The 25,627-nt window shown below is 46.7% G+C and overlaps 1 long non-coding RNA gene across 1 annotated transcript; it reads right to left on the reverse strand.

Moving 5' to 3' along the window:
* Positions 1-24,308: 24,308 nt before the first annotated feature.
* LOC116184420 (uncharacterized) lies at positions 24,309-25,169 on the reverse strand. The gene is made up of 2 exons (XR_013341288.1): positions 25,090-25,169; positions 24,309-24,544 (listed from the first exon to the last, which is right to left on the reverse strand). It is a non-coding gene; the product is annotated as an uncharacterized LOC116184420 (long non-coding RNA).
* Between the last annotated feature and the right edge of the window lie 458 nt (positions 25,170-25,627).

Genomic DNA, 25,627 nt, shown 5'->3' on the forward strand with positions numbered 1-25,627 from the left:
CTTCTCCCTCAGACAGAGAATTGTGCAGAAAATCCTTTAACAGGACTCACATTAAAGTCTTGGCTTCCCAAAGTCTCCTCAGATATCCAGGACAAAAGCTCCCATTATCTTCCCCCTTTTTCAATCACAACTTCAGGGGATAAGGAGGCACAATGCACCTGGATTAGGTCTTCAATGCAGATTTCTTTTTGAAAGTCTTCATTTAGAGAAAAGTGAGGATTTCAAACCAAATAATTCCTTTCCCGGGGTACGACCCTGCTCAGGGAGGCAGAGTTTAAATAAATTCCCACCTCGGAATCAAGGCTTTGACATTTCGGGTTCTTCCTCCCGTTCATTTGGAGCAGAAAACAAAACCCCTCTGATTTCCCAAAAAAAACAAGTTTTCCCAGTTCTTGGATATGTTTGGAAGGGCTACAGGTAGTACCCACTAATTAATGAATTATTAAGTTCAGGAATGCAAAACCTTGTGATTTAGGCTCTAAAATCCTCCTGCCATGAAGAAATGGGGATGAGGCTGATTTGTCCCGTTCTGGATGAGTTTCTCCATCCCCACCTTCCTTTCCAACACCAGATCCCAAACCAGGCCCCAGATCCGGTCTGAGCTGGTGATTCCGGCTCCTCCCATCTTTCCAAGAATTTCCATTATTACCTAAATCCGATAAAAAAAAGGAAACAAAAAGCCAAAACCCTCTGGAATCTCCCACTCCAATGGAAAATAAATAAGGGCAAAATCAAATCGAATCAATAACCTCACACTTCTCTGCCCTTTTCCCTGAATTTTATCCCTTTTCCAGATGTTTCCACCTCTCCTCCTTTGCAGTTCTGTGCCACAGACAGCAGCAAATTCCCATCTTTTGATCAAAAAGCAGAAAAAACCCCAGCCCAGCGCTGGTGATTTTTGTTTCAGGTCAGCTCAGGGGTGGCTGCAGGCACAAACCTCCTCCTCTCCTCTTCAGCTCTTCCCAGTTGTTTCCTCCTGGGCTTTTCCATCCCCCAGTCCCTGTTTTTCCACGGTGACCTTTGTTCTCCCCAGGTTTTTATTTTTATCTCTGCTTTCCCCCCCGAGGCTTTGCTGAAGATGAAGGAGAACTCATTTGGCTGAATAGTGAAAAGCCGGGTTTTCCGCCCAAAATGCACCACATCCGCTGGAATCTGACAGAAAAAAACCCAAAACAAAACAAAGGGAGGAGCCCCCACATTGGTGCAATTTTTTTTTTAATGGATAATAAAAAATATCCTCAGGAAATGGGAGCTGCCTTTGGCTGCTTGGGAATGGAATTTTCTCTTGGAATTGCAGGGTTCACCCCCCAATAGTCAGGGATGGGCGTGACTGGAGGAATTGATTGTCACTTTTGGGGCTCCACCACACCCTAAAGAGGAGTTTGAGGTCCCCAAATGTCACCTTGGCACCTGACAGGGCCTGGCCACATGGAATTAATGCTCCTGGCCAACCTCCCCCGTGGAATTCCCTGTTGGCCACTGCAGGTTCTTCCTCTCTCAGTGCTCACCCGTCCCTTGAAACACAAAGAAAATAAGAATTTGGGAAAAACAATGCAATTTTTGACCTTTTCCAGGCCAGGTTTGGGAGTGGGAAGCACGGACAGAGAGTGAGGAAGTAGCTGGAGTGTGCCAGGGAAGATGTTCCTCGGAGTTCCTCCAGCAGGCTGTGCCAGCGGGTGCTAAAGGGACACCAGAGCTGTGGCTGTGTGACCATTTAGTGATCAAAGTGCTAATTATAGTGGTAATGAGACACAGGGAATGAATGATTTTCATGAGTTCCTCTGGGATCAGCCCAGCCACAAAGTTTGGGTGAGGGATTGACCTGATGGGAGGTGCCCCATGGGTGAGCTTGGAGGTCCTTTCCAGCCCAAACCTTCCCATGGCTCTCAGCACTCCCAAAATGGCAGAAATTTGCATTTTTTGTGCACGGAGAATCCAGCCAGTGACCAGTAAAGGTCAGGAAAGGGTGTCCACAGGACCTTCCAAAGGGAAGGATGGATCCTGTGCCTGAGGAATCAGGAATCCAGCTCCTTCCGTCAATCCATCCATCCATCCATCCATCCATCCATCCATCCATCCATCCATCCATCCATCCATCCATCAATCCTTCAATCAATCCTACAAATTGACATCAGGAACCTGGGCTGGTGAGCCCTGGAAACAATTTTTGCTCTAGGAATGTTTTTTTAACTGGAAACTGAACCCCATTTCCAAAGGGAAACAGTGCCCTGAGGGGGAAGAAAGTGCAGCAGGAAAAGTGAATTTTTTCCCATGAGAAAACAGGGAAGGCACATTAATTTTTTTTCCCTTTGTTTTTATTCCAATGCTCCATCTCCCATAAAAATTCCCATAAGAAACTAATTCCCTTTTTCCTACTCTTGTGTTGTTCAGTTTTCTCCATCTTTCCTAACTTCCTGGCTGTCTTCTTCCAGTTGAATCCAAGTCTTCTTCCCACTGAATCTGGTTTTCTTCCCACTGAATCCAGGTCTTCTTCCAGTTGAATCCAGGTCTTTTTCCCACTGAATCCAGATCTTTTTCCCACTGACTCCAGGTCTTTTTCCCACTGAATCCAGGTCTTCTTCTCACTGAATCCAGGTCTCTTTCTCATTGAACCCAGGTTTTCTTCCCACTGAATTTGGTCTCTTTTCAGTTGAATCCAGGCCTTCTTCCCACTGAATTCAGGTCTTCTTCCCACTGAATTTGGTTTTCTTGCCACTGAATCCAGGTTTTCTTCCCACTGAATCCAGATCTTCCAGTTGAATCCAGATCTTCTTCCCACTGAATTTGGTCTCTTTTCAGTTGAATTCAGGTCATCTTCCCATTGAATTTGGTCTTTTTCCCATTGAATCCAGGTCTTCTTCCCACTGAATTGGGTCTTCTTCCCACTGAATTGGGTCTTCTTCCCACTGAATTGGGTCTTCTTCCCACTGAATTGGGTCTTCTTCCCACTGAATTGGGTCTTTTTCCCACTGAATTGGGTCTTCTTCCCATTGAATCCAGTCTTCTTCCCACTGAATCCAGGTCTCCTGCCATGCCGATTCCCATCCCTGGAAGTGCCCAAGGCCAAGCTGGACAGGGCTTGGAGCCTTGCTCTGGTGGAAGGTCTCCCTACTCCTGTTGGACTGACCTCAAGGTCTCTCCCAACCCAACCCATTCCATGATTCCAGAACATTCCAGCTGGGATCTACGAGCACTTTCCAGAGGGAAACATCATCAGTGCTAATTCGCATCCCCCCTCTAATCAACACCAGCCCTTGGAAAATCACCTCGACGGCACGAGCCAGGTTGGCAGGAGCAGGGAAGGGAAATTAAGGTGATTTTCTTCCTCCTATGCAAATCTCCCTGCTAATTATATTTTATTAATATTGAGACGCCGACGGTCCCGCTCTTGTTTTCCCTCATTGTGCCGTAGTTAAAATCAAATTGCAAATGAACCGGCTCAATATTTGTCTGAATCACTTAAGCCTCTGACTTTCACGTTCTCAGAAGCAAATCCTCCTTCCTTTTCCCTTTTTTTCCCTGTTTTTGAGGTATTTTGCCAAGGTTATTCCACGGGTGACACTGACATTTTGTTATGATGAATTGGCTAGGTCATTATCATCAGGAGGTGGTGGGGTCATCTTGTATTTATAATAAGGTGCTTTTCATTGCAGAATGGAGGAAAAATGGGGGAAAACACCTTTTTTTTGTTTTAAACAGCCTGATCTCACAGCTCTTCTGCTGGAATTGAAAAGAACAATGTAATATTTTTCCCTTTTCATTCTGGAGAGAGGTTTTGAAAGGGCCTAATCAAACACAAATTGGAGCGTTGAGCTTGGAGTTCTCTGCAGACGAGGGAGTCCAAATTTGAAGTTGAAGGGTTGATAATCTCCCAGAACAGCTCTTCCAGGCATCATCAGCACCCAAAAAAAATCTGGCTGTTATTTTTATAGAAAATTATGTCAGGACCACATCCTCCACACCATGCAATACTCAAAATCTTTTTTTTTTTTTTTTTTTTTTAGTGTATAAGCTGCTGGCTTTGCCTCAGTTGGGTCGAGCCTTGACTGTGCCTCTGACATTGTTTATTTTTGGGGTTGTTTTGTTGTTCAGGTGCAGCAGCAGAGCAAAACAATCCCGGGGAAAAGCGACCTAAAATGCGCGTCAGGCTGAATTTGGGAGCTCTTGCTCCAGATCTGTTGTGATAGAAATGCCAAATTCCATCAGCTTCGTTTACTTCAGGTGGCTCCTGCAAATCCTCCTGCTGCCTTGTCCATCTGTTGATGCTCATGTTTTTCATTCCCCGTTTGGGTTTTTTTTTCCTAAATGGATAAATGAGGGTTTTCTTCACCACCACCACCACCACCACGGACAAGTTGGAAAATATTCCCTCTACTGTGGAGCTTATCAAAGAAATTGATGGGTTGGATGAGTTGAGGTTTGGGGGTTTTTTTCCCAGAAGAAACAAAATAATTGAGATGAGAAAATATTTCTTAATTGACAGAAAATATTTAAGTCCATAATTATCTCGGGGAAGGAGTAATTTTTTTGGTAGCTTGATGAGGGTGTGGAGTTGATGGGGTCAGGACTCATTGACTGAAGGATTGATTGAAGGATGGATGGATGGATGGATGGATGGATGGATGGATGGATTGATTGATGGAAGGAGCTGGATTCCTGATTCCTCAGGCACCAAGGTGGGGGCTCCTCCCTTTGTTTTTTCTGCCGAATTCCAGTGGATGTGGGATGAAGGACGAGGCCCTTTTCCCTGGGAAAGAAAACTCTGCAGCCACAGGAGGAGATTTGGGAGAAGTTTTGCAGTCGCACATCAGGCTGGGAAATAAAAATCCTTGTTTTTTTCCAAGGAAAGTGCCTGAGGAGAAGGGCTGGAAATCATCCTGAACACATCAGCACGAACTAGAAATCCCAACTTTTAGCAGGGAAAATGGTGGATTTGGGGAAGGGCATCTCAGGTGCTTTTAGACATCCAGGTTCCTCCTCTCCTCTCAGACCCAATTCTTTATTTTTCACCTTCAAGGGTAAAAGAAGATGACAAAAAAAGAGAAAAATATTCATTCTTCAGCCTCCATGTGACGTCTTTTGTTCCAGTCTAAAGGCAGAAAATCTGGGAAAATCATTGCCTCGCTCTCCAACTGAGACTGGCAAAGTGACAGCTCGGAGAAAAAACCTCTTGCACGTTTTATTCATACAATATTTTAAAATTATCTAAGCTCCACTTGAGTCTTGACATTGAATATAGCCCAGTCAAGGGAGAAATTCAGCTTTTTGGAGCTGCTCCCAATAACTTCAGCGTTTGCTGCAGAGAACCAATAAAAAACACTAAATTTTTTATTTTCATGCCTAATCCAGAGCCCACATTCCCTTTCCAAGAGGAATGCTGAAGTGGTTGATGCAGCAAAACTGTTTGTGTGCGTTAACAGATATTTGACCTGGGACTAAAGAGCAAATTCGAGCCATTCAAATTAAAATTATGGCATTTTTTAGATGTTTTGACCTGGTGCGAAAAGGATGACACCAATCTGGGTGATTATTTTGGATCCATTCCCATATTTTCTCTTTGATCAAAAACGTGGATAAATTCTATCCCTGAAATAAAACAATGGTACAGTGGATGGTCCTCAATGTTCTAAAATCCCTCTTCCACAGCTTTTATCACCTGAACTCTTTCTTATCAGCAGAACCAATTGGTGATTAATCACCCTGGGTGCAAAGATGGATTTCTCTGCAGCTTTCTCAAATCTGGGAGTTTTTCTACCCCATGCAGAGAGTGATTCCCTCCCATCTGATGCTTTGGAGCAGCACAATTCCACCTCACAATTTTACCTCAGAATTCCCACGCAAAATTCCAACTCAAAATCCCCCCACACAATCCCACCATGCAATTCTACCTCAGAATTCCACCCCACAATTCCACCTCCAAATCCCCCCCCCAACAATTCCACCTCACAACCCCATGGCTCAATCCCACCCCGTAATTCCACCACACAATTCCACCCCACAATCCCATTGCACAACTGACCACCCCCTTTCTCCTCCTGTGGACTTCAGGAGGAATTTCTTCCTGGAAAAGGGTCGTTAAACATTGGGATGAGCTGCCCTTGGAGGTTTGCAGTCCCCATCCCTGCAGGTGGCCCAGGAAGGTCTGGAGGTGGCACCAGGACTCTGGGCTGGGCATCGGGCTCAGGTGGGACCCGATGATCTTGGGGGGCTTTTCCAGCCTCAGTGATTCCATGATTTGGCAGCATCACTCTCTCCTCGACCCTAGAAAAGCATCAAGGGTTTATTCCTATAATTTTCTAGGAATTGAGGTAATTTTTTTTGCCTGTGAACCCCATGGCAGCACTCTGTGGTCCCTCCCCGATCAGCACGGTGCTAACAAGGGACAGATGTGACGTCATTTACTCTGGGCACTGCTTCCCATTTAATTAGCTCCACTATGCTTAATTAATTAGAGATGCACTATTGAAGACCTGATGGATGATCCTGTTTGGAGTGGGATGTTCCAAGGCTGGGCTGGATGGGGCTTGGAGCAGCCTGGGACAGTGGGAGGTGTTCCCTGCCCATGGGATGGACATTTAATGACTTATGACATTTAATGACATTAATTAATTACTGATGGCGTTTCAGGTCCTTCCAACCCAAACCATTCCATGATTTTGTGACTCCCTGGCACCTGGCAGTGCTGGCACAGCACCTCCCTTCCCACCACAGCAGCCTTTCCCTGAGGAATGAGGCAGCAGGGATGATGGATGGACGTCTGCAGCTCCACCAAGAGATGATGGATGGGCCTGAAGAGAAAGATGCGATCCCTTGATTAAAACAGAAATTAATTAATGGTCCGGGAGATGCAGATGATGGCTCGGAGCTGGGATGGATGGAGAGCTGGGAAATGCTGGCTCAGCAGGAGAGGGAAAAAGGAAATGAAAAACTTGGATGTCACCTGGATCTGGAGTCAGCAGCACTTTTCCCAGACAGCCTGAGGGATCTGCTCTGCTCACACGGAAACGCTGAACAAGAACTCCTCAAGGAGGCCCAGCTTTCTCCAGGCTTCCAGAATTGAGGGAACCTTGGGTGAGGAGTCAGGAAGGGCAGTGGAGAGCTCAGGGTGCCGGAGTGAGTGGATGGGTTCACTGAGCCCGAAAAACTTTCTTTCCTTCACACATTCGAGTAGAAACCCTTCTTACCCTTTTATAGATTTGAGCTGCCTTTATCTTCCTCCTAATCCTATCTCACAACATAAAGCATGTACATTTGTAATTTGCAGCTCCAAACCCACCACACTCATTCGTACATTAACCAGGAAGCCTCAAAATTATTAAAATCTCAAGCTGGCAATCGAAAACCTCTACACGAGGTTAAAAGCAACATGTCCTCTCCTCCCAGGGAGTTTGAAGGTCCTCCTGGAGCCTCCTTTTCTTCCAAACATTCCCAGTTACCCAATTCCTGTCAATCCCAGGAATCCTGTCCAGCACTTGGCTAGGATGTTGGAACCTCCAATTTTTAATTTCCCTTTTTCCTCTGCGTTTAGATGAAATCTCGCTGATGGAAGGAGTCTCCTCACAGCAACATCCTGGGCTTTGCCACGCGCCATAACACAAAGATTAAACCCAATTACCATTCCACTCATTAATGTGCTGCATCCAGAAAATTTCCGGCAATTTCCGCTCAAGAGGGTCCGGCGTGTTTTTATAGCTCTCCTCATTTCTCCCTCTCTCTGGGGTTATGAACGAACTCTGGGCAAAATAAAGCCTTGCTAAAGTTTCACTCGACTTCAGCTGCAAATTTGGCTCTGAGAGACTTAAATTTAGGTCTGAGACGGAGTCTGCAGAAATTTGGAAATCTCAGTGGGGGGAAATCCATGATGAACTCTGTATTAATCCCAACAATCTCACCCATTGATTTTTTCCCTTTTATCAATGAAACTGCTTGTTCCCAATAACTCATTTCCAGGTAATGGACTGAAATACCCGAGACCTGCTCGGTTCTAATTGACACCTTTTTCTAAAACACCTTAATCAGAAATTATTGGCCTAATAATGATTTTTCAGATACCAGGAGAGGCTAAACAAACTCCAGGCTGCCCTAAAGAAGCAGAAAGCGGAATTAAATTTTATTTCAGAGGCTCTAGCATCTTCTCTTCCTTCTCCACTAGCAGGGCAGACTGTTCCTGATTTCTGGGTGTGGAAGAACAACCAGTTGGAATTGATGTTATGAACCAAAAATTGAGCTTTTTTATCCTAGAATTGGTACAAATATGATTTGTCTCCTGTGAGGGTGGTGCGGGGCTGGGATGGAATTCCTAGAGAATTCCTTGGAATAAATATCGTGGAATGATGGGATGGTTTGGGTTGGAAGGGTCCTTAAAGTCCATCCAGTTCCAATCAATCAATCAATCAATCAATCCATCCATCCATCCATCAATCAATCAATCCATCCTTCAATCAATCCTTCAATCAATCCTTCAATCAATCCTTCAATCAATGAGTCCTGATCCCATCAACTCCACACCCTCATCAAGCTACCAAAAAATTACTCCTTCCCCGAGATAATTATGGATTTAAATGTTTTCTGTCAACTAAGAAATATTTTCTCATCTCAATTATTTTGCTTCTTCTGGGAAAAAAACCCCAAACCTCAACTCCTCCAACCCATCGATTTCTTTGATAAGATCCACAGCAGAGGGAATATTTTCCAACTTGTCCGTGGTGGTGGTGGTGAAGAAAACCCTCAATGGGCAGCTGATGACAAATCCCTTGATTATTCCCTTTGCTTCTTTCCATATTTGTTGTTTTTTGATTCTTTAAAAATGCATCCCAGGTTCTCCCGGGTCAACCTTTCTTTGTTTTGAGTTTTAAATTAGGACTTCTGAGACGATCAAAACCCACGGTGAATAAGAATTTTCTGTTTAGTTAAAAAAGGGTTTGTAATTGGTTCTAATCAGTGCAGTTCTAATCAATCCTGCCCTTGGAGGCAGGGCTGGAATCTGTGGAGCAAGGAGGAATTGCTGCTGATGGATGCACACAGAGGCATCCCACGCTCCATTTGTACCACAGCCTTTTTATTTCCACGAATAAAACCAAAACCAGACGATCATTAAAGAAATATAAAACCACTGAGCGGGCTCTGGGTCCATTTTCTATCATTTATCCCCTTTTTTTTTTTTTTTTTTTGCCTGGAGCTTGTCCTTCGGGACATCATCCCTCCGCATTTTGGTTTAGCCAGGTGGATTTCATGTCTGCACCACAGGAGGGTCTGACAGAATGACAGGAACAGCAAATCTAAAAGGGAGGATGCCCTGGGTTGTAAAATAAGAGTTTGTTCTGTTCCCATCTGTCAGAGGTGGGGAGTTCTCTGCTGTTCTTTGGGCAGTTTTTTCCTTATCTCTTCCACAACCAATCCTCCCTCCTGGAGATCTCTGCTGTTCATGGGTCATTAATTATTAATTATCTTCTGTTCATGGGCCAGTGAGTGTCCCTGCATGGCTGAGAAAATTCCATCATCCATGGGGAGAGCCAAGCATTCCTACCTGGATAGAATCTGAGCTTTGCAACACCACCGGCCGTCGTAGTTGAGAGGGTCACAAAACAAAGCAGTGCTCCATTTTCAGAAGGCTTCAAACCCGGTTTTATTATAGCATACATGCTTTTATGCATTCTTACAAAACTCCTAAATTTATACTTTACTCATTGGTCAGGAAAGATAAACAAAGTGCTGGTTAGAATAGTCCGTTTCAAATTTCTCTTGTTATATGGCTCCAGCCTGGCCTGGGACACTTCCAGGGATCCAGGTGCAGCCACAGCTGCTCTGGGAATTCCATCCCAGCCCCTCACCACCATCTCAGCCAGGAATTCCTTCCCAATATCCCACCTAAATCTTCCCTTTCCCAGTGGGGGCCATTCCCAGTGTCCTGTCCCTCCATCCTTGTCCCCAGTCCCTCTCCAGCTCTCCTGGAGCCCCTTCAGGCCCTGGCAGGGCTCTGAGCTCTCCCTGGAGCCTTCCCTTCTCCAGGTGAACATTCCCAGTTCTCCTAGTCCGGCTCCAGAGCTGCTCCAGCCCTTCATGGTTTGCTCTGGATTTGCTCCATTTTTCCCCATGTTGTCTGGGGCACAACCTGTGTGGGACAGGAACATGGGAGGGACATCCCTGTTCCCCCCAAAACGCCTCATAAATCCCAATTTCCTGAAGCCATTCCCAGCTCTCCCAGGCTGGCTCCTCATGGACCTTCCTGGACTCTCTCCAGCAGCTCCACACCCCGAATTAAACCCCAGAACGCAACCCTGACCCCCCGCCTGTGGCAAGAACGTTTCTCTCCCTCTCAAGATTCTTTATAGAAGTACGCTGAGAGAAATGAAAGAGAAAACAATTTCTATTTTTGCTTTTTGTTTTTCTTATGTAGAATGTGTTTGGAGAATTGTTTACCTGGGGTGAGTGCTTGGTTGGATTCTGGTGAGGATTGTTTGAGCTGGTGGCCAATCCAATCCAATCCAATCCAATCCAATCCAATCCAATCCAATCCAATCCAATCCAATCCAATCCAATCCAATCCAATCCAATCCAATCCAATCCAATCCAACCCAATGCAATGCAATCCAACCCAATCCAATCCAACCCACCTGGGGCTGGACTCTCAGAGAGGGTCACGAGTTGTGTTAGAGTTAGAGTCAGAGAAAGTAGTTTATCGTTTTAGTATCCTCCTTTTCTATAGTATATTAATGTATTTTAGCATAGTTACAATAAAGAAATAATTCAGCCTTCTGAATTGAGTCAGACATCGTCCTTTCTTCCCATTAAATTCACCAACATTTACAATACCCGCCCCCATTCTGCTCATCCCAAACTCCCTGTTTCCAGTGCTCCTGACACAGCTGCTCCTTGAAATGATCTCCAGCTCCCCGGAAAACAAAACAAATCCGAACGTGCCTCATCTCGGCAGCCCCATTTCTCATTCCGCTGCTGACAACACCTAATGAAGTGGATAAATGATTAATTAAGAAACAATATTTCTTTACAGAAGCTCGCTCCTGGGGGGAGGAAAGCGAATCCCTCGGTGCTATTGTTCACTGGAATGTTTCCCACTATTTTTAGCAAGTGGAGGAGAAGCTGGAGCAGCACAGAGGGAAGCGGAGCCGTGTTTGATCAGAGCAGGAACAAAAAACAGCCCTCGGAACAAACTCCGGGTGCTCCCTGCCTCTGGAATTAACTCCTCTGCCACTCCTCATCTACACCAAGCTCCGGGAATGGGAATCATTGATGATGCCAGGCTTGGGAAAAATGATTCCTCCAAATGTGGGGAAAACAGGGTCGCTTTTGGTCGTCCAAAGCAAAAAACTAATAAATATTTTAAATAAGCAAAACAATAATACAATGCTGAACCTTCTCCTCAAAGAAAATCCTTCCACAGCCTTCCCAGTCCTCCACACACTGACTGTGGCATCAGGAATATGGAGCAGGATATTAAATCCCTCCAAGTATTAATTCCTGGAAAAGGCCGGACTATAATTAAACAACGTCCAATTAACAGCTTGAAAAGACCCATCGGAAAGTTGCAGTTGTAAACTTTGACTCCAGTGGCCCCCTGGAGATGATTCCCTAATCTCCTTTAATTAAGACATTCATAACATGCCAGGCAGGGATTTTGGAAAAAGGCTTTTTAAGCTTCCCATTCCCATTTAGGAAGTGGATGGAACCATGTGCAGCTCAATTAAAAAAATATCTTTTTGATAGACAGTTTTACCTCTTTCTGTGTTCTGGTGTGGAGCAAAGGAAAAGGTTGTTAATAAAATAATTCACACATCAAAGTGCAATAACTGGAATAGGTCCATTCAATCCTGTTATTGCAGGCAATGGGAAATGAAACTTTTGATTTTAGCTTGGAATGTCCGCTTGGAATCCTGGATTGGTTTGGGTTGGAAGGGACATCCAAAGGTATCAAGTCCAAACAAGGGACACCTTCCACTAGACCACGTTGCTCCACACCCCATCCAATTTCTCATCCTTGAGTATTTTCCTTAAAAATACCTTTTCCCCCCCTTAAAAATACCCAATAAAACACCTCAGTGAGGCACTGACAGCAGGGATCTGAATTTTCCTCTAAACCCAGTGACAAATCTTCCCATTTCCTTCCCATTCCCGACGTTATTTTGGAGAGCAGCTCTTGTGCAAGCCCACGTTCTCCCCCTGATCCCCTGCACTTTAACCTCTGCCACATCCAGGTTGTTTTCCTCAAAAATCCTTTTTTTCCCCTTTATTTTGGAAGAAGTCTGATGTGACAGGGCTGAGCTCAAGGCTCTCCCGGCAGCACCAGCAGCCTTTGGAATTGTTCCACCTCCATTTTCTCTGGGAGAGAGCAGCCAAAATCAATCTCTCTGCTGCATTCCCCTCTCTCCTCTCTCATTTCTCTTCCCTTCCTTGCCCGAGACTGGAGGTGGAAAAGCCATTTTTTGGGAGCCAAGGCCTTGGCAGGATGATTTCCCACTCATTATTCCTTCCTCGCCTCCAGCTCCTCACACAGAGACCTCCCACCTCCCCTCTGGACCTCTCTGTATTTTGCAGCTGTAGATCCCAAAATTGCAATAAATTCCTTGCTCCTACATCACTCCTTAACCTCTGTGACCTTTATTCCTCTTTTTCACCCCTCAGGACCCAATGGAGCAGAATTCCCGGTGCATCCACTTCCTCCAAAACTGATTTATCCTTCTTTTTATTTCCAAACCCTATTTCCCAGCACATGATTTGCCTCTGAAACCGAGATCCTTGGGGTATTTATTCCTCTCCAGCCAGAAATTTTGGATGTTTCCTTTCATGTTTTTCCTCCTGAGGATTCCGAAACCTCTCTGGATAAAGATGATTAAGCCTTAAATGACCTATAAATTCCTATGAAGGTAAAGTTATACTTAATTCCACCCCAGATTGCTTCTGGCTGTGCCAAACTCCGGGAGGATCAATAATTCCAACCGGGTCTCAATTCCATTCCTGCTCGGGAACATTCCCTCCCCATCCTGGGATTTCTTACTCAATAAATACCCAATTTATTTACCCAGTAACACCCAATTATTATTTACTGCCTCATTGCTTTCATTCCTGAGCACTTCATCTCCTGCACAAGAGCAACCGCAACCACAAAGTCCTCAGAGGTTTTTTGGGAGACTCCGACAGCTGTGCCCTGCTGGGGAAAAGCTTTTTCTGCCTGAAATGGATTTTGTTTTGATCTTTATTTTTATCTGGATAGGTGGGAACAGGGAAGAAAAGGGTCAGCAAAGGTTTCTCTGGAGCAAAGCATTAATAAAACTTATTTTCCTTGGGTTTAAGCATACCAACCCCAGGCCAGGCCTTGACAAGCCCAGACTTTCTGTGTTTTGTTCTGTTCCACGAGCTGGCAAAGAAAACTGCAATTTTCACAGAAAAAAATCCACATCGATCATTTTGGATTCATCCAGGTTGTGCCTCCAGGGACAGGATCTATCCCTGGCTCCCAACGTGTTGTATTTGAGACGGTCACAACACAAAACAACACAGTCCATTTTCAGAAGGCTTCAAAACCATTTTTTTTTATAGCATCCATGCTTTTTATATATTTTTACAAAACTCATAAGTTTGCACGTTACTCATTGGTCAGGAAAGATAAACAAAGTGCTCATTGGAATAGAAAATATTCTCTTATTTATCCTCCCAGCCTGGCTCCAGAGGAGCTCCAGATTTTCGATCCTTGTAGGCCTTTGTGAAAAACGCCAATCACTTGGTTTTTAAAAATTTTAAAAGTTTAATAATAATAAAATGGTTCTAAATTGTTTGGGTTGGAAAAGCCCTCTAAGATCATTGAGTGCACCCATTCCCCCAGCACTGCCAAGGCCACCCTAACCCATGTCCCCAAGTGCCACTTCCATTTTCAAATCCCCCCAGGGATGGGGGCTTCACCACTGCCCTGGACAAGCTGCAAAGAGAGGACTGGACAACAATTTCCATGAAGAAATTTACTCTAAAAACCCCATACTCAATGAGCAATTCCACCCTGGGGGTGCAGGGGCTGGAATGAGAGTCAGGGGGGATCGTGAGTAGTCTCACTTCCCTGAACAGCAGCCAAAGCTGGTCCAAAGAAAGCTTTTGGATGTTTTGTTCGTGTTCAACATCCGAGACAGAGCGATGTTGACGTGGCACAGGCACTCCCCGGGCCTGCTCTCACATTTTTCATGCTTTATTACCCAGGATCTTCCCCACCACCTCCAAAAAGCCTGGGGAAAACATGAGGAGATTAAAAGAAAAGCTATTGCTTAATATTAGAATGAAATAGATCCAAACTCCTGGGTTGGTTATGAAAAAATAATAATTAGAGTCAGGAGAGCCGGGCCCAAGAGAGCCCAGAGTCTTCCAGCAGCTTTGTCTCTCTAAATGAATTTGTCCCATAAACATTTTTAGTGATCTCATTAGCATTGTCAATAAAAGTCATTAACTACCACACCATCAAGAGTGCTTTGGGGACGAGGTCAGATGCAGGTTTGGAGTTCAAATTCAGGGAGTGTTGCCTGGGGAATTTGTGGATAAATCATCCCTGGGAGTGTCCAAGGCCAGGCTGGATGGGGCTTGAAGCAGCTTGGGATAGTGGAAGGTGTCTGGGCTGGAACTGGATGATTTTTAAGGTCCTTCCCCACCCCAACCCATTCCATGATTCCACAATAATGTCAAAATGCACAGGACTCATGATGACCTTTGCCTGTTCTGCCCTGCCCTGTGCACATTTCACAGAACACAGGACCAGATTAAACTGAGGATTTTTTACCCCGTGGATTTACTTGAGTTGGATGTTCTGCTCTGAAATCCCCCCTTGCTTTTCCTCATGTGCTGGGGGTGCCTGGCTGAGCTCTCCACTCCCAAAGGATGTCCAAAAAACCTCAGATTTTCCACCTCAGTTTGCACAAAACCTGGAAAGCCAGACCGACAAATTGGAAAGAAATACGGGGGGGAAGAAAAACCCAAGCTGCACACCCTGGGTCCAGATTTCACAACCCCGATTTTAAAGGAAAGGTGGATGTTTTATTCCATAATGACAAATTCAGCATTTCCAGCCATGGCTGATCCACGGGAGGCTGCGTTTCACCCCCTCTTCCCCTCCATCTGCCTCTCCTCCCCTCCAGCCACGTCCCTGGGATGCTCTGGCACCGAGAGCTGGAATAAATGTGTTGCCTCCCTCCGTCTGGGGTGAAGGTGTTCTTGCAGGGGCCTGGAAATATCCACAGCCTGGAATCCATCGCAGCTCCTTCGCTCTGGGCTGGCTCGGAGACATCCTGAAAATTTAATGTGATGGGAGAGGCGGGAGGCGCCGCTCCGCCGGGAAATGTCACCGCGGCACCGCAAATGTCACCCCAAAGGACACCTTTGTTTCCCTTCCCTTTCCCTTCCATCTGATTTCTTTCTTTTTTCCCGCCTCTCCTTCCATGGAGAGCAGCCGGGAGAGGCAGGAAAAGAGGAAGAACTTTTAACACAATCCCAAGGAAATGAAGCCTCCAGCAGCTCCACATCCTTCTTATGTGGGGGGGCCAGAGATTGACTTGGTTCCATATTTATCTTTATCTTATATCATCTTTATCTCATCTTTATCTTATATTTATCTTATTATCTCATCTTATCTTTAGCTGGTGATTTGTGTCAGGTGAGGGGTTTGATGTCCCGTTCATCAACACAAAAATGTTTTGTTGGGAGGATTAATCTGACCGGTGCCTCTGGGGGTGCACAGACGTGTTTGGGTAGAGAGGCCTGTGAGGGATGAAGTGCTGGCAGAATTCTCTGGGATTTCGGGGCTGTGTGGTTTGTCCTTTGAAATGGGTTGGTGTCCCTTCCATGGGGAGGGGTCCCAAAATGAGGAAGTCAATGAAGTCTTCCTCGTTCTGACCTTTCTGCCTTTTCAGTGCAAATATGACAAATGAACTCTTGGTAGAACTCCCATTCCTTGTCTCCAGTTGGTTTCAGAACAGAGGAGCCCCACAATTGTCTGATGTTCCTAAAAGCTCTTTGTCAGTTTGTGTATTCTTCATTATAAACCCAGCTAACTAAACCTTGTGCTGATGAGCAATCAGTTATTAGTTAACTACTAACTCTTAACTTCATCAAGGCCTACTCATTTATTTTAATTAACTCTAGTAAGGCTAATCTCTAACTAAAATCTTAGCTCCTCTAAAATCTCTAAATTCCTTAAAATTCATGTTTCAGGGTGACCTCACACCAATGAAGCGTCTGGGACCGCTGCAGACGTTTCTCCTGAACGACCCGCGACCTCTTCCGCACGGCTTGGAGCTCCTCAGGAGCGTGGCAGGCGATTGTCACTCCAAGGGATTCGTCCACGGCGCAGCCAGGGGAGCGAGAGCACATCGATGTTTGCTGTTTGCTCAGGCGCCTCCATCCACGCGGGCAGCAAGAGTCTGTTGGCCACAGATTTGTTTAAAAAAAAATAGATTTCCCAAGGAAATGAAGCCTCCAGCAGCTCCACGTCCTTCATATGTGAGTGGACCACAGGTGGACATGGTGTTCCATCTTTATTTTATCTTTATGTTATCTATCTTTTTGTTCCATCTTTATTTTATCTTTATGTTATCTATCTTTGTGTTATCTATCTTTATCTTATATTTATTTAGATTGTTACGGCCCATCAGATCTTGATTTCCAAATCCAGCTTGTCTTGTTTGAAAAATTCAAAGGACTCAGAGGAGGAAAAGCCAACGTTGACGTTTCCTGTCCCAAGAATTTCTTTGTCCAACAGTGAACAGCTCCTGCAAGTTCTGCATCACCGAGACAAATGAATTTTAACTCTAAAATTTAGTTTAATTTAAACTTTAAAATAATGAATTTAAACTTTAAGATTAAGACGGGATTTTTCCTGACTCAAGTCCAACTGCAGAAGTCAGAGGTGGAGTTCAGAGGCAGATTCTGGATCTGGAGATACCCCGAGGCCTGAGCTCTCCTGGATGCCACCACAGCTCTGTGCTGGAGAGAACAGACGCCGCGACCAAGTCCCCAAGCGTGAAACAAAGTGAGGTTTGGATCCAAAACTCGTCTCTGCTGTCGTGCCCGTCTGTCACCTGGCTCGGGGCTGGCTCTGAGCAGCCCTTCTGCCAGGGGCTGACGTGTGCTCAGTCCCCAGACAGCACCTGGGGTAAATAAATAATATTGACTAATTCTGATGAAGTGTCAGCTCAGCCCTGCCGGCATTTCAGAAACCTGGGAGAGGCTGAGGAGGGCAGGGAGCGATTTCGGAATCCCAGGAGCAGCACAATCACTCCAAGTCCCAGTTTTGGAGCTCATTTTTTCATCCCCCCCTGGTTTTTGCAGCTGGGTCTGTCCCATGGGAGGCTTTTCCAGCCCTCACTTCTTTGAGGTCTCCCTGGGAACACACCTGAATTCTCTGACTGCTGTCACCTCCTCAAAGCTGTCTCACCTCAAAGTTGTGTTTCGTGGTGTTTGGAGCCTCCAAATTTATGGGTGGCTGTGGGGTGGTTCAGAACAGGAATCTGCAGGGAGAGCAACAACCTCACCTCCAGCCCAGGATATTTATTTTCCTGCAGAAACCGGCCAGGATCCAGGACAGCTTTAAGGGCTCTGGTTCACCATGGATGGATTTATCGTGGCTCAGCAGCATCCACAGATCCATCCTGATTCGGGAGGGAATCCCAGATCCTGCTGCTGCCCTCAGCACCAGCCCTGAGTGGTGCTGAGTTTGTGTCAGATTGAATTTCATGTGGATTTAACACTCAGGGACTACGGCCTTCATTTTCTCTGTGTTTTATACCTGTGGCATCCTTGTCCATCCACGGGGAGCTCCTGCTCCAGCCCACTGGTGGCACCTCACAGTGGTGTTCCCTCCTCATCCTATCAAGCCACCTATGGGAAGGATTCTTTCCCTTCCTTATCTTTAAATCAGCTCTTAGGAAGGATTCTTTCCATTCCTTATCCTTTTAAACCCTTAGGAAGAATTCTTTTCCTTCCTTATCCTTTTAACCAGCCCTTAGGAAGCATTCTTTCCTTTCCTTATCCTTTTAAACCCTTAGGAAGAATTTTTTTCCTTCCTTATCCTTTTAACCAGCCCTTAGGAAGGATTCTTTTCCTTCCTTATCCTTTTAAACCCTTAGGAAGGATTCTTTCCCTTCTTTATCCTTTTAAGTAGCCCATAGGAAGGATTCTTTCCCTTCCTTATTCTTTTAAGCCCTTAGGAAGGATTCTTTCCCTTCTTTAACCTTTTAAACCCTTAGGAATAATTATTTTCCTTCTTTATCCTTTTAACTAGCCCATAGGAAGGATTCTTTTCCTTCCTTATCCTTATCCTTTGGAAAGACTGTTTTCCTTCCTTATCCTATCAAGAATCCCTTAGGAGGAACTGTTTTCCTTCCTTGTCCTATCAAGCAGCCCACAGGAAGGGCAATTTTCCTTCCTTATTCTATCAAACACCCCTCAGGATTGTTATTTTCCTTCCTCACCATCCCAAGCAGCCCTTCGGAAGGCTGTTCCAGGGAGCTGCAAGCCTGTTTTATGAACAAACACAACTTTTTCCCCCCAGCCTCACTCCAGAAAGACAGAAATCCTATTTTGGGACACGTCAGCCAGAAGGAAGCTCCCCAAAATAACCCCAGCTCCCCCGGGAGGTGCTCAGCTGTGGCAGAGCTCCTGCACCGTGGCTGGGGCTGCAGGATCCGTCCTGCCGACACTTCCAAAGGCTTTTTACTCCAGTCACTCCCACGCTCCGGCGTCTCCTTGTGTTTTCAGGAAGCTCTGGAGTATTCCTTGCTTTTATTTTTAGGCCGAGGCCATCCCAGTCTTTCCGTCCCCGTGGGTGGGAGCGGTGTCGGAGCGTCTGGGGTGCCTCTGGTGACAGCTCAGCGGGAGGGGGTGACAGCCAGGGCCAGGGATGTTCTCAGCTCCTTTTGGAGCTCCGATGCTCCCGTGGTTCCTGCTGCTGCTCCCTCGAGTCCGTGTTTAGCTCCGGGACGGGAGTGATTCCCCATTCCTGGTTCCCTCTGTGATGACAGATGCGCGGAGGTGAAGGTGCCGAGCTGCCGGTGCCGCGTGTGACGGGAGAGTGGCGATGTCCCTGCTCCTGCTGGGTCCCTGCCAGCTCAGGAGATCCACGTGGCCACCTGGCAGCATGACCTGCTCCTCAGGAAGGGCAGGAGCAGGCTGGGGAGCTGGGCTGGAGCTGGGCTGGAGCTGGGCTGGAGCTGGGCTGGAGCTGGGCTGGGAGATGGGCTGGAGCTGGGGTTGGAGCTGGGGTTGGAGATGGGGTTGGAGATGGGCTGGAGATGGGGTTGGAGCTGGGCTGGATCTGGGCTGGAGCTGGGCTGGAGCTGGGGTTGGAGATGGGGTTGGAGATGGGGTTGGAGCTGGGCTGGAGTTGGGCTGGAGTTGGGAATAGAGGCAGGATTGGAGCTGGGCTGGAGCCAGGGTTGAAGCTGGGGTTGGAGCTGGGATTGGAACTGGGGTTGGAGCCAGGATTGGAGCCAGATTTGGAGCTGGGGTTGGAGCTGGAGTTGGATATGAGTTGGAGTTGGGAATAGAGGCAGGATTGGAGCTGGGTTGGAGCTGGGTTGAAGCTGGAGTTGGAGCAGGGCTGGAGTTGGAGATGGGTGGGAGCTGGGGTTGGAGTCAGGGCTGGAGTTGGGAATAGAGGCAGGATTGGAGCTGGGGTTGGAGCCGGGGTTGGAGCCAGATTTGGAGCTGGAGTTGGAGCATGGCTGGAGGTGGGGTTGGAGCTGGGGTAGAGCTGGGTTTGGGTCTGGTTGGTCACAGATTTAAGATCTGATGACCGCACAAAAGACAGAGCCCCAGGTAAAGGGACATGGGGACATTGTCTGTGCAGCTCTAAATGGCAAGGGCAGCAATCTGGGAGCCCCTGGATGAAGCTGGGTATTTCCTGGCATTTGGAAACAGCCCAGACTGTGCCAGGGGAGGCTGAAGTTGGACACTGGGATCATTTCTTCCCAGAAAGGGCAGTGGTGCAGTCCCCGTTCCTGGGGGGATCCAGCAGCACTTGGCACTTGGGGACGTGGCCAGTGGTGGCTTTGGTGGTGCTGGGGAATGGTTGGACCTGATGACCATAGAGGGCTTTTCCACCCCAAACAATTCCATGATTCCCTGATTTCTGTTGCTGGGTGTGCCTGGCAGGGGGTAGAACGAGATGATCTGCACAGCCCCTTCCATCCCAAACCATCCTGGGGTTCCACAAGTTCTCTCAGAGCAGAGCCGGAGCGACAGCACAATCTGCTCACTTGGACAACTTCAGTATCCCAGGATCCTGGCAGAATCCCACGTGCAGCCCGTTCCACAGGGAGAGCTTTTCCTCAAATGACTCTAACTGGAACCCCAACTTTCTTCTGTTGGTAACGAAGGACAGAGCGAGCGCGCGCAGAATAAATAAAAACACCCGGAGAAAAGGATTGCGAAGGATGTCAGGAAGGGCCGAGCGCTCCGTCTTAAATCCGTGCTTGTGACAGACAGTGGATTAAACAGAAGATGAGTTACAGCTCCCCAGAGCACGGCAGCGCGAGTCCCCCCGCGCAGGCAGCGTGACAAACAGCCCCTGATACGCAGGAATAAAAATAAACCACGGCTGAGATCAGGGCAGGCGCTGCTGCTCCTATCTGCCACGGAAATCAGCTCCAGAGCTTGGGATGGGGATTTGGAATGCATGGATTCACTGGCATAAAAACGAAGAAACCTCAAAGAAAAAAAAAAAAAGGAGAGTTTGTGGAAAGCGCTTTTTTACTCTGGTGAAATGGTGAAAAAGGACATGGCCGCTCCAGCTGTTTCCAAAGGAAAGAATTCCCAGGAAGGTGAAAAAAATCAAACTCAAAGTTGTTTCCAGAAGCACAGGAGGTGAGCCATGCACAGAGGACTGATTCTGAGAGGAGACCTGGAATCTTACAGTGCATTTCCACCCCCTCCGGACCTCCCCAGGTACTCAGACAGGGACGGAGCCGTTTCCGCTTCTTCACTTAAGTTACAGCATGAAAAATCACAAGAGAAATCAGGAAGTCATGGAATCGTTTGGGTTGGAAAAGCCCTTTAAGGTCATCGAGTCATTCCCCAGCACCACCAAGGCCACCACTGGCCACGTCCCCAAGTGCCAAGTGCTGCTGAAACCCCCCCCGGAACGGGGACTGCACCACTGCCCTTTCTGGGAAGAAATGATCCCAGTGTCCAACTTCAGCCTCCCCTGGCACAGCCTGGGCCGTTTCCAAATGCCAGGAAATACCCAGCTTCATCCAGGGGCTCCCAGATTGCTGCCCTTGCCATTTAGAGCTGCCAGACAATGTCCCCTTGTCCCTTTACCTGGGGCTCTGTCTTTTGTGTGGCCACCAGAGCTCAAAACCCTGTGACCAAACCCCTGGGCTGAGCCTGGAATTGCCTGGAAGCGATTCCAGCTCCATCTGTGGATTTGCACCCACAGAGATTAAAATCACGGAATCCTGGAATGGTTTTGGGTGGGAAGGGACCGTAAAAGTGCCACCACCGGCAGGGACACCTTCCACTATCCCAGGTTGTTCCAACCTTGGACACTTCCAAGGACTCTGGGGCAGCCACAGCTACTCTGGGAATTTTGGCTTCCCAAATTGCTCCAAGATTTTCTTCTGAAAGCCGTTTTGAGAGATCCCAGAAGAATTTGCTTGGAAAGGGAGTGCCAGAGGTTTTGCAGCTGGAGTGCTCCAGCACCCTCTCCATTCCAGTGCCTCACTGCCCCTCTCCAGCCCGGCTGACGCTGATCTGGGATGTCAAACACACCAGTGCCAAGGATTGGGACACTTTTCCAAGGAATTCTCCTGGATGCTGTGTGCTGAGAAGGGGCTGGTGGTGTGGGAGCAAGGAACCTTCACCTTCTCCCCACCAGTTTGTCTCAAAGCAGCTGAAATGAGGTGCTGAAAAGCGGCAATTTGCTTTCAAAAGCAATTTACTTGAAATATCCTCATTTTCTCTGGGAAGAAGATTCCGGGGTTACCCAGGAGCTGATTTTACTGCTGGCGTTGAGGTTTTTTGCTTTTCTTTGCTAAGCAGGTAAGGCTGTGAAGCAGAAATCTGACACCCAGCAGTGGGGCTTTATCCCCATCTCAGAACCCTTTATTTTCATTCCACATCATCTTCCCTCCTCTAAATTTCCCTGACAGGTGCTGGCTAAAAGCAGGAGCGGGGAAAAGGCGGTTTTCAGGGTTGGAAAGATCCCTCAGCAGCTCCTCAGCCGGCTCAGGGTGTGACTTCTCACACTTCTCCATGGAGCTGTGGCGGATCCATCCTGCCTGGTGCTGGGTCAGAGCTCTCCCCGAGGGCGGGACAGGGGCTGGGAGCAGCAGCTGAGGGTTGGAATCGCACCCGTTCCATCCCTGCCTCGGGAACTTTTCACACATGGCAGCGGAAGGAAATCTGCCGGCCCCGGGAGCTCCGACTCCTGGCGGTGTAACGCGTCGGGTGTTCCAGCCTGGGAGCTGCCACCTCCCAGGATGTCTTGGCATTTAGAAGAAAAGTCCAAACTTTCCACTCTTTTCCAGAACTGGATTCTTTCAGCCTTTCCCAGCACCTGCGCCCAAAGTTGGGTGAGGGGGTCTGGTGACTTTGGGAGGTGGAATTTTTCACCCGTGGAAGGGCAGGTGGGACAAAGGGGGTTGAACTGAAAGAAGGGGAAGCTTGCATTGGATTTTAGGAGGGAATTCCTCCCTGTGAGGGGCTGGGATGGAATTCCCAGAGAAGCTGTGGCTGCCCCTGGATCCCTGGAAGTACCCAAGACCAGTTTGGAGCATCCTGGGATGGTGGGAGGTGTCCCAGCCATGGCCGGGGTGGGCTCTGAGGTCCTTCCAACCAAACCATCCTGTTAATATCCACGATTCAGTGGTGTGAGGTGACATTTTGGGTCTCTGCGTCCGGATTTTCCCCCTCTGGAGCTGCAGGTCTCCAGGTTCTCCCTAGAAGGACTCCCAGATCCAACAGCACTGAACCATCCCAGCTGCCCCGAAGGGTCCCAAAGGTGCAGCATTCCCACCCAACCATCCCAGGAGGTCATCCTTCTTCCCCTGGATCATTAGAACACTTCCCAGCTCTGAGAGCAGGATGTGGAATTTGGGGAGAAACTTCTGGAGGCAGAAGAGCAAATCCTCTGTTTCTCCTGCTCCTCTCTTCCCACCTCTCTGGGAATGCTGCTGGAGGAGAGCTTGTGGCAGCTCCTCAGCGCTCATCACGTAAAACCCACCCAAAAAATGTTCAGGAAGTTTGAGGAACTGCCAGCGCCTCTTTTAAAACCAGAGACTGGGATTTTCACAGCTGTAAAGGAAGTTTATGCACCTAAATTCCATTGGGTGGCCGCAGGATTTGGGTTCCTGCAAAAATCCCTGTTGTGTTCTGGTTTCCATTCCATTTGGGATTTGGGCTGGTTCTGGTTTCCATTCCAGCTGGGATTTGGGCTGGTTCTGGTTTCCATTCCATTTGGGATTTGGGGCTGGTTCTGGTTTCCATTCCATTTGGGATTTGGGGCTGGTTCTGGTTTCCATTCCAGCTGGGATTTGGGGCTGGTTCTGGTTTCCATTCCATTTGGGATTTTGTCTGGTTCTGGTTTCCATTCCATTTGGGATTTGGGGCTGGTTCTGGTTTCCATTCCATTTGGGATTTTGTCTGGTTCTGGTTTCCATTCCATTTGGGATTTTGGCTGGTTCTGGTCTCCATTCCAGCTGGGGTTGGGGCTGGTTTTCCAGCTGAATATTTTTGGGTTAAAGCACTGAAATGAAGTTAATTTCTAATGGAGTGAGGATCTTGAAGTCAGTGAGTTACTCCCAATAGAAGCAGGATTTGCATCCTCAGATTTTTTTTCCAAAATAAAATGGAGTTTCTGTGATGGAAGAATCCAAGGTTTACAGTGAGCTGAGTCCAGCAGAACTCAGTTTTATCTGAGCAAAAATAAATCTTCTGGACCAAATCCTCCTCCTCCAGGTCCTGTAGAGCCTCCAGGGGCTCCAGTGCCATTGCTCTGGATTTAACTGGATTTTTCTGGATTTATTGCCCTGATCCCTGATGCTGGATGCGGGAATTTCACATTTCCCAGAAAAAGATGGACCCTGCTCCCTGTCCCCATGAGGAACTGTCCCTGTCTGCCCCAACCCAAACTGCTGCTCATGTTTTGAGTACAAATTGACATTCCCCAGGAATTCCTGCTTCCAATAAAAGGCCCAGGGAACCATCTCAGCCCAGATCCTGCTTCCATGAAAAAGCTGCATGAGCTGGCACTGGCAGGAATTAAAAAAATAAAATTACAGCCAGGTTTCTGACCCATTTTAAGCAAAAAAACCCAAGATAAATCGTGGGCTTTCCTCTCTCTTTTGGGGCTGAATAATTCACATTTCCATTAGTATAAACCCGGAGCCATTTTTTAAAAGCAATCTTTAACCCATGGAATTTTTTTTCCCAGGGAAAGGCTCTGATCTGCAGAATCTAAATCAATGCCAGCCAGTTGGAGGTGCAGGACCTGGAGCGTTGAGTTTCCTGTCAGGTGGATGCACACGGACATGGATCACAGCATTCCCCCAAGGAAACCCTGGAATAAAGCAGAATTAATTATTGGATTTTTCTGGCTGTGGTTTTGCTCAGCATCTCCATCACTCTGGAATTAGAAAAGCAGAATTAATTTCTTTTTTTTCGGGCTGTTCTCTGCGTGGTTGGGTTTGTTCCCACTGAAAAGGACAGCCGGGATTGTCACAGTTCCCTGGGGGATCTTCCACCCTTTCCTCCTTTCCCATCGCTCCTGATCTCAATTCCCACATTATTTCCTCATTTTTGGGAGAAGTTCTGAATTAACTGGAAAGTTCTGAATTCTGAATTAATTAATTCAGTCAATTAACTGAATTAACTGGAAGAAATTTTGAATTAATCAGGTGGGGAATGGGTTAAACCTTGGTCCCCTCCATCCCATTAATCAAACCTCAAAAAAACCTCCCCAAAATCCCAAATTAAACCAAGCTACCCAATCCAGGTAAAAAATAAAAAATTTGGGATTGATGCCCAGCTGGTGCCATGTGGCTCAACTTCCCCATACCCAGTGAAGCTTCTGTGGCCTAAATCTGTTTTTTTTTATGCATTTACCCCAATTTTACCATGGAATGTCCCAGAACCGAGTCCTGATGGATCAATGGATGAGCCTGGGAATGGAGAGAGTCCAGTCTTGATCATGCCAAGAACTTCCCCTGAGAAAATGGGTGAGTTTTAAATAATACAGAAAGACAGATATAAATATATATATAACAAAATAAATCAATAGAAAATAAAATAAAAACAAAAAACATAAATAAAAATATAACCATAAACGAATATAGAAATATATATGACAAAATGAATGCATATATGTGTGTATATATGAAATAAAGTGTGTATATATGAATACATACATGAATATACAGATATGAATGTGAAATAAATATAAATATAAGCATAAACATAAACATATATAAAAATATATATTGAAAAATATAATTAGTCTTCACCAAAGTCTCCTCTCTAGCACAGGGATAAAAACTTCTGTCTTTGTCAAATATTTTAGAGGAATATTATAACATAGAAAATATTTATAGTTGGACAGTATTTAATTGCTCATAATCAATATCGATTATGTCAGTATCAATAA

This window comes from Lonchura striata, chromosome 32, assembly GCF_046129695.1.
Source record: "Lonchura striata isolate bLonStr1 chromosome 32, bLonStr1.mat, whole genome shotgun sequence".
Classification (NCBI taxonomy): Eukaryota; Metazoa; Chordata; class Aves; order Passeriformes; family Estrildidae; genus Lonchura; species Lonchura striata.